Source organism: Lissotriton vulgaris, chromosome 3_1, assembly GCF_964263255.1.
Source record: "Lissotriton vulgaris chromosome 3_1, aLisVul1.2, whole genome shotgun sequence".
NCBI classification, from domain to species: domain Eukaryota; kingdom Metazoa; phylum Chordata; class Amphibia; order Caudata; family Salamandridae; genus Lissotriton; species Lissotriton vulgaris.
In genome coordinates this window covers 863,603,472-863,620,326 of record NC_141689.1, presented here as the reverse complement: position 1 = coordinate 863,620,326, position 16,855 = coordinate 863,603,472, and the positions used below count along the sequence as shown (strand labels likewise).

The following is a 16,855-nucleotide window of genomic DNA, read 5'->3' as shown; positions in this document are numbered from 1 at the left end:
AGAGAGACCTGAACCGGAGCATTATACGAAAAAGTATGTGCCAAATGAGCGGCTGATGTGAGCCAAGTTAGGACATCCGGGGAGGTGATCCAGAGATCAATGCATGACCAGCAGCCCCGAACCCCTGTAACGCAGGTGCCCTTGTGGGCAGCGGGCCAAACATGACGCCAAGCGTCATACATCAAATTGTCAGTCAGTAAGGACTGAAGCAGAGTGGTAGGAGTGGGGGCCAGAATGGTCCAATGCTGCAGAAAGAGTAATATTAAAATCCCCCCGCAACCCCCAGAGAAGAGCCGTCGGGCAGAGGGAAGAAATGAGGTGCCATACATGTGTAAAAAAATCGGCATCATCCGAGTTGGGGCCGTACACCGTAGCGATCATCATGGGTTGAGAAAGCAATGAGCCATGCAGAAACACGTATCTACCGTCAGGATCCGTAAGTACCTGAAGAATTTGCCAGGGGAGGCCCCTACGTTTCAAAATGGAACCCCCCCTTTGCATAAAAAGAATAAAACGAGGAATGTGATTCTCCCCAGTGGTGCGACTAGAGTCTGGAGGAGGTCTCGGGCAGAAGGTGTGTCTCCTGTAAGAGGCAAATGTCTACCTTGTGTCGCTACAGGGGAGAGTGAATGAACCTGGCTTTTCGGTGGTCGTTAAGACCACGGATGTTCCAGGTCCAACAAATGGTGTTGGCCATGTTTTACTGTATATAGGAGCAATGAGACGCAGAGCGAGTAAAGTAGACAACAGGTAATACCAGTTGGTTGGCTGCGGCATAATGGAGCCAACCGGTGGGGAGGCAAGCAGGCCGGTCGCCCTTACCGAATAATTGGGCAGGTTGGAAGCCAGTGCTGCATGGGCAGGCCAAGTCATAAAGGGGACCCCCAGTGTGCAGATACCAGAGAGGAAATAAGTAGGGGGGAAAAGCAGTGCCATTGGACAGAGGAGAATTTCATGCACGGATTTGCTGCAGGGGAAAACAGTAATAGCAATAAGAAGATGCAATCTGATTATAACAAAACAATTTAAAAAAAACATTAAAACCCCGACCCCAATGAAATGTGGGGCAAACCCACAGCACCCCCTCCCTAACCCTGCCCACACCGCCGGACCTTCATCAAACTGAAATTCGGAGGCTGCCTAAGTAAAGCTAGGCAAATTACAGGCAATTGTAGCTGTTCCTGTAACCCAACCCCCACCCAGAAATCCCACCACGGCAAATCGAAAAACAATGCCAAAAGGACCCAACCCCGCACCCACACCGACCCCCCCCAAACAAATAGAAAACCCAGTTGCTTGAGAAGCAAGGATTCATCGATATTGACCTCACTCCAGTAAACCAGGAAGCAATGTCATAAGGACCACCAACCCCCCAAACAGGCTGACATACCACCCCTACCCACCCCAGGAACCCACAACTGGAAAAAGGAGGAACAACATCAGGAGAGCGAATTATCCTGTGAGGGCATTGCACAGCTCAGCGTAAACCCCTGCAATAAAGCAGGGTGGCCAAGCTATGGTATCAGTGGACAACGGGCAGAAGATACAAACAGTGTACTTATCACAGCATTTCAGTTATTATCGCTCAGGTGACCAGTGATGGCAAGCTGGGAGCTGGATGGAGTAGAGTGCAAGGACCATGGAGTTTCTTGGCGTAAACAACTGCGTCCTTGGGATCCGGGAATACAAGCGTCTTTGCGCCCTGTTTGACCCTCAGCTTAGCAGGATAGGCAAGTGAATAGGCAACCTTATGTCTTTGAAGAATCCGCTTTGCGGGCAGGAACTCACACCGGGCAGCCTAAACCGCAAGAGTGTAATCCTGGTAAAATGAAAGCGAGTTCCCTTGATGGCTGATCTTGCCCATGTCACATGCTGCACGCAGGATGGCATCCCGGTCTCTGAAATTTAGAATTTTTGTAATGATGGGGCGAGGTGGCAAACCAGGACCAGGCTGCTGGCCAAGGGAGCGGTTGACATGGTCAACGATAAAAACTGAGGAGAGAACGGCACCAAAGAGTTCCTTGAAAAGTTGCTCCACGTAGTCCTCCATGCGGGAGATATTGGTGAATTCCAGAACCCCAGTGATGTGGCGATTGCTCCGACGAGAGCGCGCCTCCAAATCTTCGTTTTTCTCGTGAATGACCACGAGGATTTTGTCCATCTGTAACAATTTCAGGTGATCCTATGTGGTGGCATCCTCGGCGTCGGATACTCTGGATTCAATATGGAAGAAGGCGATTGTCATGCGAGTCAACACGGGCCTTCACTGAGTCAAGTCGGGCGGATAGCTGGTCTAGTTGAGTAGCAATGCCAGTTACCGTTGATTTCACATCAAGCATGATTGCCTTAAGGTCATCATCCCGAGCAAGAGGTGCATCCATGACGGGTGTAGGGTCACCACCATCCTTGCCGGCGCCGTCTTGGCGAGCCGACCTTCGGTGCTCAAATGTAATTTGAAATGCAAAAACAACAGTTGATGGACAGAATGCAGAACAATGGCCATGTCTGAACTGGGGTGGTGTGGAGTGCAAAAAAACGATGGATTTAGGCCCAGATCTCTGTACTGGGGTGGATGTATGACATTGTTCTGCATTCTGTCCATCAACTGTTGTTTTTGCAAATGTAATTTTAGGCTGCTTGGGGTCCGTTCTCCCCATTGTAGGGAAAACCAGTAAGCAGACCATACTCAGAGGCAGTGAAGAGGTAGAGCGACCGAGAGGAGCCACACCAAAGGATGTCAAGGGCCTGCCAGCCACCACGAGTATGGACCAGACCAGGAGGGACAGTCAAGATAAGTAATGATAAGTACGGCCACAGCCTGCCTCCAGGAGCAGTGGGCACAAAAGAGGTGACTAGAGGTGCTGCAAGTAACTTAGGTAGTAGAACACTTGTGAGAACTAAGAGTGCTCCTCCAGGTCAGCGCCCCACCAGATCTGAGGAGACAGAGGGAGGACGCTATACTTATCAAGCACCACAGTGAGGTGGGAAAATCCTTCGGCAGAAGACTCCCCACGCAGGCGCCAGTCGCGGCTGGGTTGAGCAGATAGCTGAGAAGGCAGGAGGAGGCTTAGGATAGCGCCTAGGTGCCGCAAATGTCCTCCACGTGGGTGCCGAGATTAGACTAAGCTTAGGCAGGAGCTCCTGTGAATGGCGGCCAAAGCAAGGCCGCAACAGATAGAGCAGTTGATCCGGGGCAGCAGCACTGCACGATCACACAGCCGCGTCCCCAGCTCCCAGACAGCGCCATAAGCGGACAACGAAAAGGAGCAGGCCCCACCACAGAGAAGTGAAGCAAGTGTGTTGCCCAGCCGGCTTAGGCCCAGGGACCACCAAAGTTCCAGTCGCCAGCAGCAAGGGCCATAATGGAGTAGGCTGGGCAAGCGGCGATGAGGTGCCTCAGAGGGAGCCCCCAGGACCCACTCCCAAGTCACCAGCGGTGGGGGCCTCCAGAGCAATATGTAGGGCGAATCCGGTGGGGGCCCAGAGCCCAGCACCCCCAGGCCGCAAGTGGGGCACCAGCCCACAGTAGTAGAGGGGCCCGAATCTCGCGGGCAGCGGACGTCAGGATCCTAGGCGCGGGAGAGGGGGGCCTCCTTCACCGCAGCAGGTGAGAGACCGGGGGTGCACGCCAGAACCAGGGCCACACTAGCAGGGAGACAAGGGGGGGTTCACTGCTCACCTCCTCCGAGCCCGGGCGCCCGCGGCCACCGCGCAGTCCGGCCAGGCTGCGTGGGAAGATGGCGCCCTGGCCTCAGCAGCCCAGGCCAGAGACGGCCGCCGCAGCTGCACCACTCACCAGACCCCACGAAGGAAGTCTGCCGACGTCCAGCAGGCAGTAGAGTGCACTGGGAGCTCCGCACAGTAGGTGAAGGAGGAGGGCCAACCCCAGCCGGCCCCAGCGTGCAGAGCAAGCAGTATCTTCGGGCGGTGTAAATCAGACACCAGTTGTCGCCAGGTGACGTAAAAGGGAACAGACGACTCCTCTGGGGATGCCGAGTAAGAAAAAGCTGTTAGATTGCAGGAATATGTCCGTTATCAGCAGGATGTTGAAGGATTATGGAGCTTGGCCATCAGAGCCCACTCAGAGTGCGGCCATCTTGCAGCCAGCCAAGCCCCACCCCGGAGGTCTTGGGTAGGTAAAAACAAGATGTTCTCTTGATAGGGTAAGCCGTTCTGGATAAAACGTTGGGAATCTTCCATGGCCCAATCCTCCATATCTCTTGCAGTCATTGCAGTGCAAACCTGATCCACAAATGATACTTGAGAAATAGCTCCAATGATTTTTATCGTCAGGAATGATCTGTTGGTTGTCAATGACTGTCTTGGGGTTGTCCGTATCCAATCGAGAGGGAGCATCCGCCTTCCCATTTTTTGAGCCTGGTCGGTAGGTGATAATGAAATCAAAGTCTGCAAAGTAGAGCGACCAGCGAAGTTGACGAGGGGTAAGAGTATGGGCTGAGCGTAAAAATTTAAGATTTCAGTGGTCGGTAAACACCGTTAATGTAGGTTTTGCACCCATTAAATAGTGCCTCCAATCCTTAAAGGCATCCTTAATGGACGAAAGTTCTTTTTCTGTGATAGTATAGTTACATTCGGCTGGGTTCAGTTTACTGGAGCGGTAAGCTACCGGATATAACTGCCTAGTGTCCTTGTGTCCATGTGAAAGTGTACCCCCAAGTCCGAAGCATCAGTCTCCAGGTAAAAAGGTTTAGAGGGGTCCACATGTAACAGGACTGGTGCAATATTGAAGCTTTGTTTTAGTAAATTGAATGCAGTTTCACCTTCCTGTGACCATTTGAATGGTACTCCTTTCTTTAACAAACGAGTGTGTGGAAGAATTTTCTGTGAAAACTCATGAATGAATCGGCGATAGAAATTGGAGAATCCAATAAAGCTTTGCACCTCCTTCATGGTTGTAGGAGACTCCCATTCTGTCACCGCCTTCACCTTCTGTTTGTCCATTGTGATCCCTGCGGGTGACAACTCAAATCCAAGGAATTCCAGGGTCTCGGTATTAAACAAACATTTCTCCAGTTTTACATAAAGAGAGTTCTCTCTTAAACGCTGGAGTACTGCGCGGACCTGTGTTCGATGTTCCTCCTCCGTGTTTGAATAGATCAAAATATCATCTATATACACTATAGCATATTGGTCGATAAAATTGCTCAATACATCATTAATAAAGTATTAGAAGGCGGCGGGCGCGTTACACAGGCCATATGGCATTACTAGATATTCATAGAGGCCATTTGTGGTCCTGAATGTCGTTTTCCACTCGTCGCCTTCTCGGAGTCGAATTAGGTGGTAAGCTCCCCGCAGGTCTAATCAGGTGTAGATCTGCTCTTCCTGCACCTGATCGATGAGCACAGAAATAAGGGGCAAAGGGTAACGGTTCTTTACCCTTAGTCTGTTAATTGCCCTGTAGTCGATACAAGACCTGAAATCTCTTCCCTTCTTTGGCACGAAGAAGAGGGGGGCAGAAACAGGAGTTTGAGATGGTCTGATGAAGCCATTCTCAAGATTTTTCTTTAAATACTCCTTCAGGTGATTGTTTTCTTTTTCAGTGAAGGCGTAGACTCTACTACATGGTAGGTTAGCCCCAGGTTCTAGGTCTATCTTGCAATCATAAGACCTGTGAGGGGGTAAGGTGTCTGCTTTAATTTCATTGAATACATCTGCGAAGTCTTGGAACTCTTCTGGGATCTCTGTGGATTGGATCACACGCACTGACGCTCCAGCCTCAGCGAGTTGGGTAATGATACTGGATTCTGATTGGGTTTCAGTTTCTTTGAAGCAATGCTTAACACAATATTCTGAATTTAGCTGAATTGTTCAAGCCCCCCAATCAATAGACAGATTATGTTCTGTTAGCCAGGGTAGCCCAATAATTAATTGAAACTGGAGAGCGTCTATGAGACTGAATTGTAGGATTTCTTGGTGCCCTGCAATAGTAATTATTAGTACTTGTTCGGTATGACTAGTGATTGGACCTGAAGTCAAGTCGGTGCCATTGACAGGTCTGACTTTTTCACTTTTTTCCTTCTTGATAGCTAGCAAACCAATGCGTTTTGCGAAATTCTGTCGCAGAAATTACCTGTAGCCCCGGAGTCCACCATGACTAAGGTTTCTGTCAAAACGACATTCCTGAATTTCAACGTCACCGATAGATTCAAATGTGGTGAGGAGACTTGCAAAGTGTTGGCTAGTTGATCATTTACCGGAGTTGTTTCTTCTCTTGCATCCACCAGGCCAACTCCCATCACCGGTGGTGCTGCAAGTTTTCCTTCTCTTACAAGGGTGTCTTTAGTCTTTTTTGACAGGTCTTTACATAATGTCCACTACCTCCGCAGTACATACATAGTTTATTCTGCCACCTTTTCTCTTTTTCTTCTCGAGACAGTGGCCCTCGGATCATGCGTATCTGCATTGGCTCCTCTCCTGAAGAACATACCTCGGTTCGTGAGTTTGTGAGTTTTCTGATCTGGTCAAAACGAGGGACACTGGGTGTAAACTCTCTCCTTCTTTCGCCCTTCTGTTCACTCTGCCGGAAATCTATCTCCAGAACCAGATCCACCAGTGCCGATATCTCAGTAGGGCGGTTTGTAATTTGTGATAGAGCATCTTTCAATTCTTCCCGTAAACCACGGTAGAATACTGCTGCTCTCTTGTTTTCCGGCCAGTCTGTCTCGACCACCAGCTTGTTAAACTGCGCTAAGTAAGCGACCAACTCGCGATTACCCTGCCTTAGTTCCAGTAATTCGTTGTCGGTGGCTTGCAAATCTAAAATTTGGAGAAATTCTCTTTTGAAATCTTCGAGATTGTACAATATTGGATCATCTTTGGTCACTAAGGGCATCGGCCAGGAGGCAGCGTCCCCGCTGAGGTAGGACAAAATTAATGCGACACAAGATTGAGCATTGGGGAAAATTGTAGGGTGACACATAAAATGCAGGGCGCATTGGGTTAAAAAGATTTGAGCCTTTTGCAGGTCTCCATTAAATCGCTCCGGAGGAGCAAGGGGAATTACAGGAGGTAATGAGTGGATTACCTATGTGGGAGCAAAAGTTAAGGAACTTGTGTTGGGTCTTTGAGTCTCATAAGTGGAGGGGTTATGACTAGTTCCTGAAAGTGTTTCTCCCATTTTAAAACAAATTATTTCCTGCCTTAGAATTTTGTTTTCTTCCCTAACTGCCTCTAAATCTTTTTGTATATTACCTAGGATATCTCCTAGATTTTTTAAATCAAAACCCTCTGCCATTCTGCTCAGGTGCTTGTACCAACTTGGGCACTTCACTCTGTCAGGGCTTGTTACAAGACTCCTTGATCGCACAGGGGCAGAACAATGCTAGGCCCCAATGCCCCTCTTAAGTAGTCCCTGCTAGGTTGAGTAATCCTTCACAGGTAAGTACCAAGGGGGGAAAGGGGATTGGGAGAGAGAAGAGACAGCCTGGTGTTTTCTTCTGCTCGTTCCTGTCTCGTCTTCTTCTTTCTTCTTAAGAGACTGTATTACAAATACATTTCTGAATAACACTTCTACTGAGCACTTACTGTACAGGTATGCATTTATTAGATAACTTATCTTACCAGAAACTTCTCAGGGGCTTTCTTCTCTTCTAGCTTCTCATGTGTTGTTTTACTATGTGCTTTTTTGAGAAGTTTATTAATGATTTATTTTCTCTTATAGGACGAACTTGACTCTTTTATGCTGTTCTCAATATACGGAAACACAAGGTAAGTTTTATCTCTTTATATACTGATGTCTTAATCCTTGTCTAATCTGTAACCCTCAACACTTACTTTAGTTAGTGCGTATGTATCTGTACTTAATCTTCTTCTGAATCTTCTAAATGTAAGCTGTGTATTGCTTTCTTATCAACAACAACTGGTTCTCAAGGTAAAACTGATACTCCATTGTTTTTTTAAACTAACTTCTTTTCTCTTAGTTCCAGAGTCTGTGGTTTTATATTGCGTGATAACAACACCCACGCGCACAATGCCAGGACTCAATTATTTTGATAGCCCGAAACTCAGTTTTGAGTTAAGTAGAAATAATTTCTTTCCTAACTGCGATTCTCTAGAGTCTAAATGGTAGCGTAGATTTCACACACAACCACACTATTATTTATGCAGCCCCTCTTTACCTCAACGAAGAATGCTCTGGGATTCACTAGACTGGGAAGGAATCGTCTCAGAAAGAAACGCTATTCCCTTACGAGGTGTTCACTATGGTTCACTGACTGGAATGAAGCGACTCCAAAGAGAGACGCTACTTCATAAGCATGCAAGTTTCTCCTGTTCGATATCCGACTGAGCATAGGCCTTCTAATGTCATTAACCTGAAGCTCAGGGTTTTCTGAGGACCGACGTTAAAGAACCCGACGCCTGCGACCACCCCCTGACTATCTTATTCACGGCACAGTGCAGGTAATCCCCATACCCGGGAAGACTCTCGGTGAAGTTCGCCATGGAACATTGGCGCGCACTTCACCTGAGTTCAATTGTTGAGGGAAACTAGACTGCTAAACATCTGGCATGCTGGCGGCCATCTTGGATGTTCAGCGCCGCCAGCATACTCTCCAGCTAAAAGCAGAGCAAGCCTTAAAGCTGGAATGGTGGGTTAGAGGAGCAGAAGTAAGTGCCAAAACAGGGTCACAAGGAGGAAACCTCCCGTGAACCCTGACAGGTATACATGATAGGACTAGCCTAAAGGACATGACAAGAGGTTTTAGTCTTAGTTAAACAAAAGCATTTTATTGGTAACATAGATTTGCCATAAACTCAGATTATCTGCATGGTTTCATTTATCAGATTGTGCCTATTATATAAATATTGAGCAGTGCTGCTCAGTATCCATCTCTGAGGAAATTAAGGTAAAGAATTTTTACGCATTCTTTTTAGGTCGAGCCTGGGTAGCGCATGCACTGCTCTGCGAGGCATTCTGTATTCAGGTAAGCACTTGAAGATCTGCCCAATCTCCACCCATATTTTTCATTGGCTTGTGTCATTGTCCACTGTAAATTGTGTTTTCATTGGTTAATAGGGTTAGTAGTCCCTCCTTAGAACCTCCTTGCCTCATTTTGTAACCTCCCATGGCGATACCTCCTGTTACGTGTGTTGTTACTCAGTAGGCTTTAATTATAGCTTCCGTGCACAATTTTCTCAAATTGCTTTGTCAGCACTGGCGCTGGCATTTGCAATACAGTAGGTCTCACATTTGCAAGAGTTTAAGCTGTTGGTATTGTAAAATTAAAATAACTTTTATTTATCTGTTTTAAGAACAACATTAAATAAAAGGCATTGTCATTTACAATGCCAATAGCTCAAACTCTTGTAAATGCGAGCCCTATTGCATTGCAAATGCTTGTTTTAGGTCTGTTAAAGACATGTTGTTTACAGTTAGTGGGCTACAGCCCTCCCCCCCACAAGCTTCCCATTGGTTAGACTCCGCGTGACTCGCATTTTCTTCTTTTCTATTTGGCACGGCATGAGTGCTTCATATCATTTCTTGAGTTTGTCCCTCCCTTAGAGCATGGCCAGAGTACTAGTGTCCTTCCAATACTCCTGTTTTTGGAGCTACTTTTTTCTTTGTTTTCAATCACTTCACATGAGTATGTGCTTTTTCACGCACTCCCATATCCCCCATTCATGTTGCTTCTTTTCCCTCTCAGCCCCCTTCTCCTGTCATTACTTCTGTCCCTCATCCCGTCCCTGTTCCATCTTCGACATCCCTTCTCCAGGACCAGTGGTTGAACTTTAGTGTTTTGTGGTGATTTCTCCAGAGATGTGTTTGTGTGGTGCCTGTAAGATGCAGTCTGCATACAATTTATGTCAACACAGGCTTAGCCCTGGGTTCCCCTGAATTCCGAACCTTCAAAGTAAATTCCACTCAAAATGTTTACAGAAGACTAGAGCATGCTCAAAAGAAAAATTAGGTGGGATGTTTTTGGTTGTATTAGAAATGCTTCATGATACACATATTAGTATAGAGCATGTTTTGGCATATAAAAAAATAATAATAATGATTTGTAGTAACCTGCTAACTACTAATCCTGTGGTCTGGAGTAGGATGCTACTTGTCAAAAAAGCTCTTCAGTGCCTTGTCAGTATTTCCATTAGCCAGTGATCTCCCCCCCGCACCCCCGACATCTGATTGCGTGGCTTTGCTACAGAAAGAAAAGTTTAAATATCGGGGTATCCGTATCACTCACTCGGAGGTAGGAGTTTTTATAGCTCAACATACTCCTGCAGCTTAGGATGTTGAGGAAGAACGTTGCCCACTGGCGACAGCCGCCAATCTCCTTGATGGGCCGGGCCATCTAGTTCAAGATGAAGGCCCTCCCACGCCTATTATATGTGCTCCAGAACACCCCCTACAAAATGTTGCCTAACGTCTCCCAGGCGTCAATTCTGAGCTCCGCAACTTGCTATGGGATGGAGGTACATAGGAATCCCATAGGAATCAATGGGAAATACCGATTCGGTATTTACCGAATCGGTAAATACCGAATCCTGCAAGGGTGCAGGGGGTGTCACTTTGACACCCTCTAGCACCCCAAGTGCAGGCTTGTGTGACATGTGGCACACATACATGCCCTAAGGGCATGTCTGTTTATCTCATGGCACAGGTGTACATGCACAGATGTGCATGTACACCTGAATTCGGTATTTTACCACCCAATTGGATTGGGTGGTAAAATACTGAATCCTGAAGGCCTGTAGCACTGTAAACAGTGCTACCTACATCTGGGTTTTACCGAATCGGTAAAATTACCGATTCGGTATTTTACAGAATCGGTAAATTTACAGAATCGGTAAATTTGCTGATTCTGTAAAAAAATGGCCCCTACATCTCAAAAACCAATTACCGGTTGGTAACGGCCGAAATCGGCCGTTACCGACTGGTAATTGGCGACCTACATCTGGCCCTGGGTGTTTACAGTCACCTCGGAGCCAGCATATTGGCTGGACCGGTAGGCAATGGGATCGGTGGGCTATCCAGGGGTACTCTGTCGGAAAATCTGTGAGAAGGAGCTCCCGACTCATGCACAGGCGGTAGTGTGAGCGTGACGAGAAGTGACACAACTGTTGGGATGGGATAACAAACTGACTGCCCAAACTCCTTTAAATGGCAGACACCGAGCGCTTTTGGTATTTGCGGCTGTGACATGCCGTATGCTACAACCTACCAGAAGGGGAGTTGATATCAGAGTACTCTCCTCTTGAAGACAGGTTTCTTCTAGAACAGATGGAGGAAAAAGCCATCTCCTGAATCTACCGAAAACTTCTTATCAATTTGCCGGACCCTCTAGGCCCCCTGAGGGAAGCGTGGGAAACAGACGTGGGGCTTCTGGAGGATGACGACTAAATTGAGGCACTGCAATGCCCTAGAGAAAGAGCCATTTGTGCGCGCTTCTGCTCAGTGCATATCCCTATTTTACATAGGTCATACGCCTCTAGGACACTACAATACAGGTGGGGCCAGTGGGACTCTGATCGTTGCGCCAGAGGGTGCGGGCCTGCCCCGGAATCCAGTGCCAAATGGGAGGGAGTGACTGGTATTATGGCTGCAGCCACGGGTTTTCAGGTCCCACTAGAGGCAAGGTAGGACATCATGGGAATAACGGGGGAGGAATGGTGGCCCAAATACCTTGGAATTTGGCTTATGCTGGCCTCGGCGAAAGTAAAGAGAAATATTGCTCAGGCTTGGGGGGAAACAACCCCACCAAGGGTGAGGGATTGAAAGCATGATATGGACTGGTGCCATCTGGCAGCGAAGGCTGTTTATCAAAGCAGAGGATACCCCCCCAAAAATGGGAAAAGTTCCAGGCCCATTGGGGCGAGTATAGACAGGGTTAGACGGCATCCGAGTACTGGTGTTATGAAGGAACAGAACCGCGGGTGGGAAAAACGATGGGAGAAGGGTGGATTCACACTGAAAGACCCCTTAATATGCAATTATCCATGTGTACTGTTTTTTTTTTTTGTAAAACAATTTTTATTGCAGAGTTCAATGCAAGTAACACAAGAAATCGGCAAATCGGTTTACGCTGGACCTTAGAATCCGTCGCTCCATCTAGTTAGCACATACACAGCCTTATAACCCGCATCCCGGAGGCCGGGTGGCGTCTCACACATTGAGTACATCCCCCTACACTAAGTGCAATCGTGCTCAGAGGTCAACCGCTTTCTGCTTTTAACTTTTATCAACATTCCCCCCCCAGCATCCGGCATATATTTGCTGCGATCTTTGTTACCATTGGGACGCTGCCCTCCCCGTTCTTCTTCCTCCCCCCCCCCCCCCCCCTCCACCCTCCTCCGGTGTCCCACGCCTGCGTCCATTACCAGTACACTGAATTATGTTGGTAGTCTCAGGAGTTTGGAATCGAACACTAAGTGTGTGCCTCCGGGGCAGGTGCTAGGATTGGAGCCGCTCCTTCCGGGGTCCCTGGATCTACAGCTTCCTCCTCCTCTTCCCCCTCCACTGCACTATCCCTTAGAGCCTGGACCAGGATTTCCCATGCTAGCGCTGTTTCCTGAGCTTTCTCATCCGACCCACGCCGGGCTAGTTGGTACCTAAGTGTGCTCTCTGCTGCAGCCCATTTCTGAAATTCACTCAGCCATTTTCGGTGTGTCGGGGCTGTCTTCGATTTCCACCCCCTGGTAAGTTCCCTCTTCGCTATAAGTAGGCCCATGTCTATGAATTTACTTGACAGTTTATTTTTACGTGTGTGCGGAAACCAGTGCAAGAGTGTAACCGCATTGTCATATTGTAGTTCCCTGTCAGTCACCTCGTTCAGAGTGTCGCCCACTTCCCTCCAATAGTCCTGCAAATGTGGGCAGCCCCTCAACATGTGTAGGAAATCTGCACCTAGTAGTGCGCATCTGGGGCATGCCGCGTCCTCTGCTCCAAAGTATCTCGTTATTTTATTCGGGGTAAGGTATGCCCTATGTAGAATGTATAGGTGTATCAATTGGAAGCGGGCGTTTCTGGTGCCCTTCCTGGCTCTCTGAACCAATTGGGACCACGTTGTATCCGGGATTTCTCTCTGTAGGTCTGCCTCCCACTGGGTCTTGAGTCGCGTAAGAGGCTGTAGATTCTCCGTGCGCAATCTGGAGTACAGGCACGTAACTGCCTTGACCGTCCCCGCTGCCATCATCGTGTACTGGCACGCCGGCGACGTCGTGGGTTCGATCAGTCCCTCCCCCCAATGTGCCTGGATTGCCCTCACCACAGCTGCGTGTAGTAAATAGTCCCCTCTTGGGAGATCATATTGCTCTTGTAGGGTCTGATACGGTACGAGTACCCCGTCGGTGTAGAGGTCTCCCACCATCTGTAGGCCAGCCTCTTCCCAAAACTGGAGGTTCGACCAGTCTCCACCATGTGGCAGTGCAGTGATCATACCTAGTGGGATTTCGGGCGCATAAGGGTGCTCAGGACCGGCTCTTTTTTGCATGCGGTTCCAGCACAGTCTCCGTGTTCGTTCCTCATGGGACAGCTCTCTGAGTGTTAGCTTCTGTTGTAGGGCGATATACGCCAGCACATGGCGGGGGGTGCCAACAGCCCTCTCAGGTTCCGGGCCCCGATACACCCTCGCTACCTCCTGCGTGAAAAATTGTAGCTGGGCAGCCAGGTAATAGAGCTCGAAATCTGGGACTGCGAGCCCACCCTCGTTCTTTGGGCGGGTCAGGTTCGCTAATGCTATTCTCCGCCTGCCCGCTCCCCACAGGAAGGACACTATCTGGGATTTTAGGCGTTTGAAGGTGTCTCCCGGTATCCATATGGGGAGGGTCCTGAAGAAGTACAATAATCGTGGCAGGGCAATCATTTTAAGTAGGGATACCCGGCCCGTCATGGACAAAGGGAGGGTGGCCCAAAAGGCCATGTTACCCTGCAACGCTCGGATACAGCGGCCTATATTGCCATCCAACAGGTCTGCGGGTTCGTGGTAGATATGCACTCCAAGATAGGGCAGACAGTGCGGCTCCCACCGTAGCCCGGGGCGGGCCAAGGGGCACCGTTCCGCCTTCCGAAGAGGAAATAGGCAAGTCTTCGCCCAATTCACTTTTAGTCCAGAGATATTCCCGAATCGCGCCAGTAGGTCCTCCGCACTCTCCACAGCCTCCTCGGCATTATCTAAGAATAGCAGGAGGTCGTCCGCGTATAAGGAAATATAGTGGTGGGCCCCTCTGACCTCCAACCCACGGTAAGAATCACCTCGCCTGGCCAGTGTTGCCAACGTTTCCATCGCGAGGGCAAACAACAGGGGAGAAAGTGCACACCCCAGTCTAGTTCCCCTACGCACCTCGTACCGATCCGATATCAACGTCCCCACTCTTACCCTCGCGCCCGCCGACGCATAGAGCACTTTCGTCCATTGCACGTAACCTTCGCCCAGGCCAAAACTGTGCATCACCATGTACAAGTAACCCCACTCCAGGCTATCGAAGGCCTTCTCTATGTCAACCGCCATCACCATAGGGGCTCTCGCGGCTGGCGGGGGGTCCGCCACTAGCCTAAGCAGTCTGCGAATGTTGTGCGACGTGTTTCTGGTAGGGATGAAGCCCGACTGGTCCTTGTGGATCAGACCCTGCATATGAGCCACCAGTCTAGTGGCTAGGATTGTGCTCAAAATTTTATAGTCCGTCGTCAGCATCGTCAGTGGACGATACGAAGACGGATTTGTGTTGTCTCTACGTGGTTTGATCAATGGAATCATGATTGCCTCGCGCATCGAGCGGGGCAACTCTCCTTTCCCTTTGGCTTCATTGTATATTATTTGGAGTCTCGGGGCTAGGATATCTATATATTTTCCATAAAACTCAACGGGCAGTCCGTCCATGCCCGGTGTTTTATTGCGCGCCATTCTCTTTATGGCCCCCTAATTTCCTCTAAGTCAATCGGGCCTCCGATGGACTCAGCATGTTACTGCTCTAGGCGTGGCAGCTGGATCTCGGATAACATGGCCTCTATCGCCGCGGTCCGATCCTCCGGGTCCCTCCCGTACAGCCGTTTATAATATGCTCTAAAGCAATTCAGTACGTCCGACTGGGTGTGGTAGACAGCGTCATCCGCACCTTTCAGTGACAGTATCGGGGCAGCGCCCCTACTGGGGTTGGCCAGCCAGGCTAGCAGTGTCCCCGTTTTATCTCCTTCCGCGAGTGCTTTAGTCAAGTAAATCTTATATTGGAACTACGGAGGCGCTCCACCTCCACCGCCACTGCCTCTCGTGCTGCGCACACCCTGTCCTGCAGTTCAGGGCGATTAGGTCGTTGCTTCTCTGCATCTCGCAATGCTCGTTCGGCCTTGTCCAAATCATCCATTAGTGTCCGCCGCGCACCCGCGAATTTCCCTATACAGTGCTCCTCACCACAACCTTGAGTGCATCCCATTCCGTAGCCCTGGAGGAGGCAGTCCCCTCATTCTCCGCAAAATATTGGGAGATTCTGTGTTCTAGCGCGTCGCTGAATGGCGGATCGTCCAACGTATCCGGGCGGAGCCGCCACGTCGGGATCAGCGGAACTTCGTTCATCCAGGCCAGTGTGAGGAGTAAGGGATTGTGATCTGATATCGTGCGTGCCAGATATTCTGTTCGGGCAACCATCGGCAAAACCGTCTGGGAACATAGGAAAGCATCTATGCGAACGTGGAGGTCATGTATGCCAGAGTAGAAGGAGTAGTCCCTCTCTATTAGGTGTTGCGCTCGCCATGCGTCCGTCAGGTCCCACTTCCCCTGCCAGGTCGTTCTATGCCTCGCTAGTCTGTGTACCGGGGATGCATGCAGTGGTGGGTGTGACCTATCTAAGGTGGTGTCTTCCACAGAGTTGAAGTCCCCCCCCCATCAGTACCGGCTCAGTTAAATAAGTAGCTAACAGCCTGGATAATCTAGCGAAGTATGATGCCTGCTCTGTGTTCGGGGCATAGGTGCTGCAAAGTACTATATGGCGACCTCTGAGCAAGCCCTCAACAGCTACAAACCGCCCATCTGGGTCTACAACGTGCCTAGTGACTTGGAAGGGAACCCCCGCCCGGATCCAGATCAATGCTCCTCTGGCAAAAGCTGAGTATGTGGTGTAGAACAGGTGACCCCTCCATCTCCTCTGCAGTGCAATACCCTCCTTCTTAGTTAAATGGGTCTCTTGCAGAAACGCAATGTGAATCCCTCTGCGGACAAGGTGGGAATGTATCTTGTGCCTCCGCGCCATCGAGTTCAGACCCCGCACATTCCAGGACACACACTTCAATGATCCTACACTATCCATTATCACTATGTAGTCGGATGATCCCCAATTCCAGTAACGACCGGACGCTAAGCAGGACACCAGCCCCAACAACCCTCAACCACCCTACCCCCACCCCTCTCTGAGCTCCCGTCCCCCCCAGCTCAGTGCCCCCCCCTCCCACAACATGGCCTGAGACACCCCAACTTCTCCAGCCCCCCCCCCCCCCCCAGAACAGGTCCTAACTACAAAAGAGTTACCCCCATCCAAACAGGCGAGCAACGTGCTCTCAAAACGTCTAAATCCGCAGTCTGTACTGCAGTGGCCTTATGGGCCTCTGGGTGCGCGCACTAGCCTTGCTGTGTGCAAATGCCGTCCCTGTACCCCCCTCCGCCCCCCAATATACATCCAAACTCACAGTAGTCCAGTCTCACGGCTGCCTGCTCAAGTGTTCGTGCGAGCCATATTAGTTAGTCTGTCGCAGCTGGTTCCTCCCGGCTCAAGTTCAACTACCAAAGACTTCCTCCGCGGTCTGTGGCGTGACCTTCGGGCCCCTCGTGCTGTCCACTTCTGATATTTCGGTTTCCGAGCCCGTTCTCAAGTCGTCCGAGGCCGGGTCCTCCTCTAGCGGCGCCGA

At 49.7% G+C, this 16,855-nt stretch overlaps 1 protein-coding gene across 3 annotated transcripts in view; it reads left to right on the top strand.

The window, feature by feature from the left end:
* Nucleotides 1-16,855, top strand: part of ERCC6L2 (ERCC excision repair 6 like 2) — a 1,198,109-nt gene that overhangs the window by 13,746 nt on the left and 1,167,508 nt on the right. For 2 of the 3 annotated variants that reach the window (XM_086961178.1, XM_086961180.1), the window contains 2 exons: nucleotides 7,685-7,731; nucleotides 8,899-8,948. The gene's annotated coding sequence lies outside the window, so the exon portion shown is untranslated. The remainder of the gene's footprint in view (nucleotides 1-7,684; nucleotides 7,732-8,898; nucleotides 8,949-16,855) is intronic. The other variant, XM_086961179.1, reaches the window with a different exon arrangement.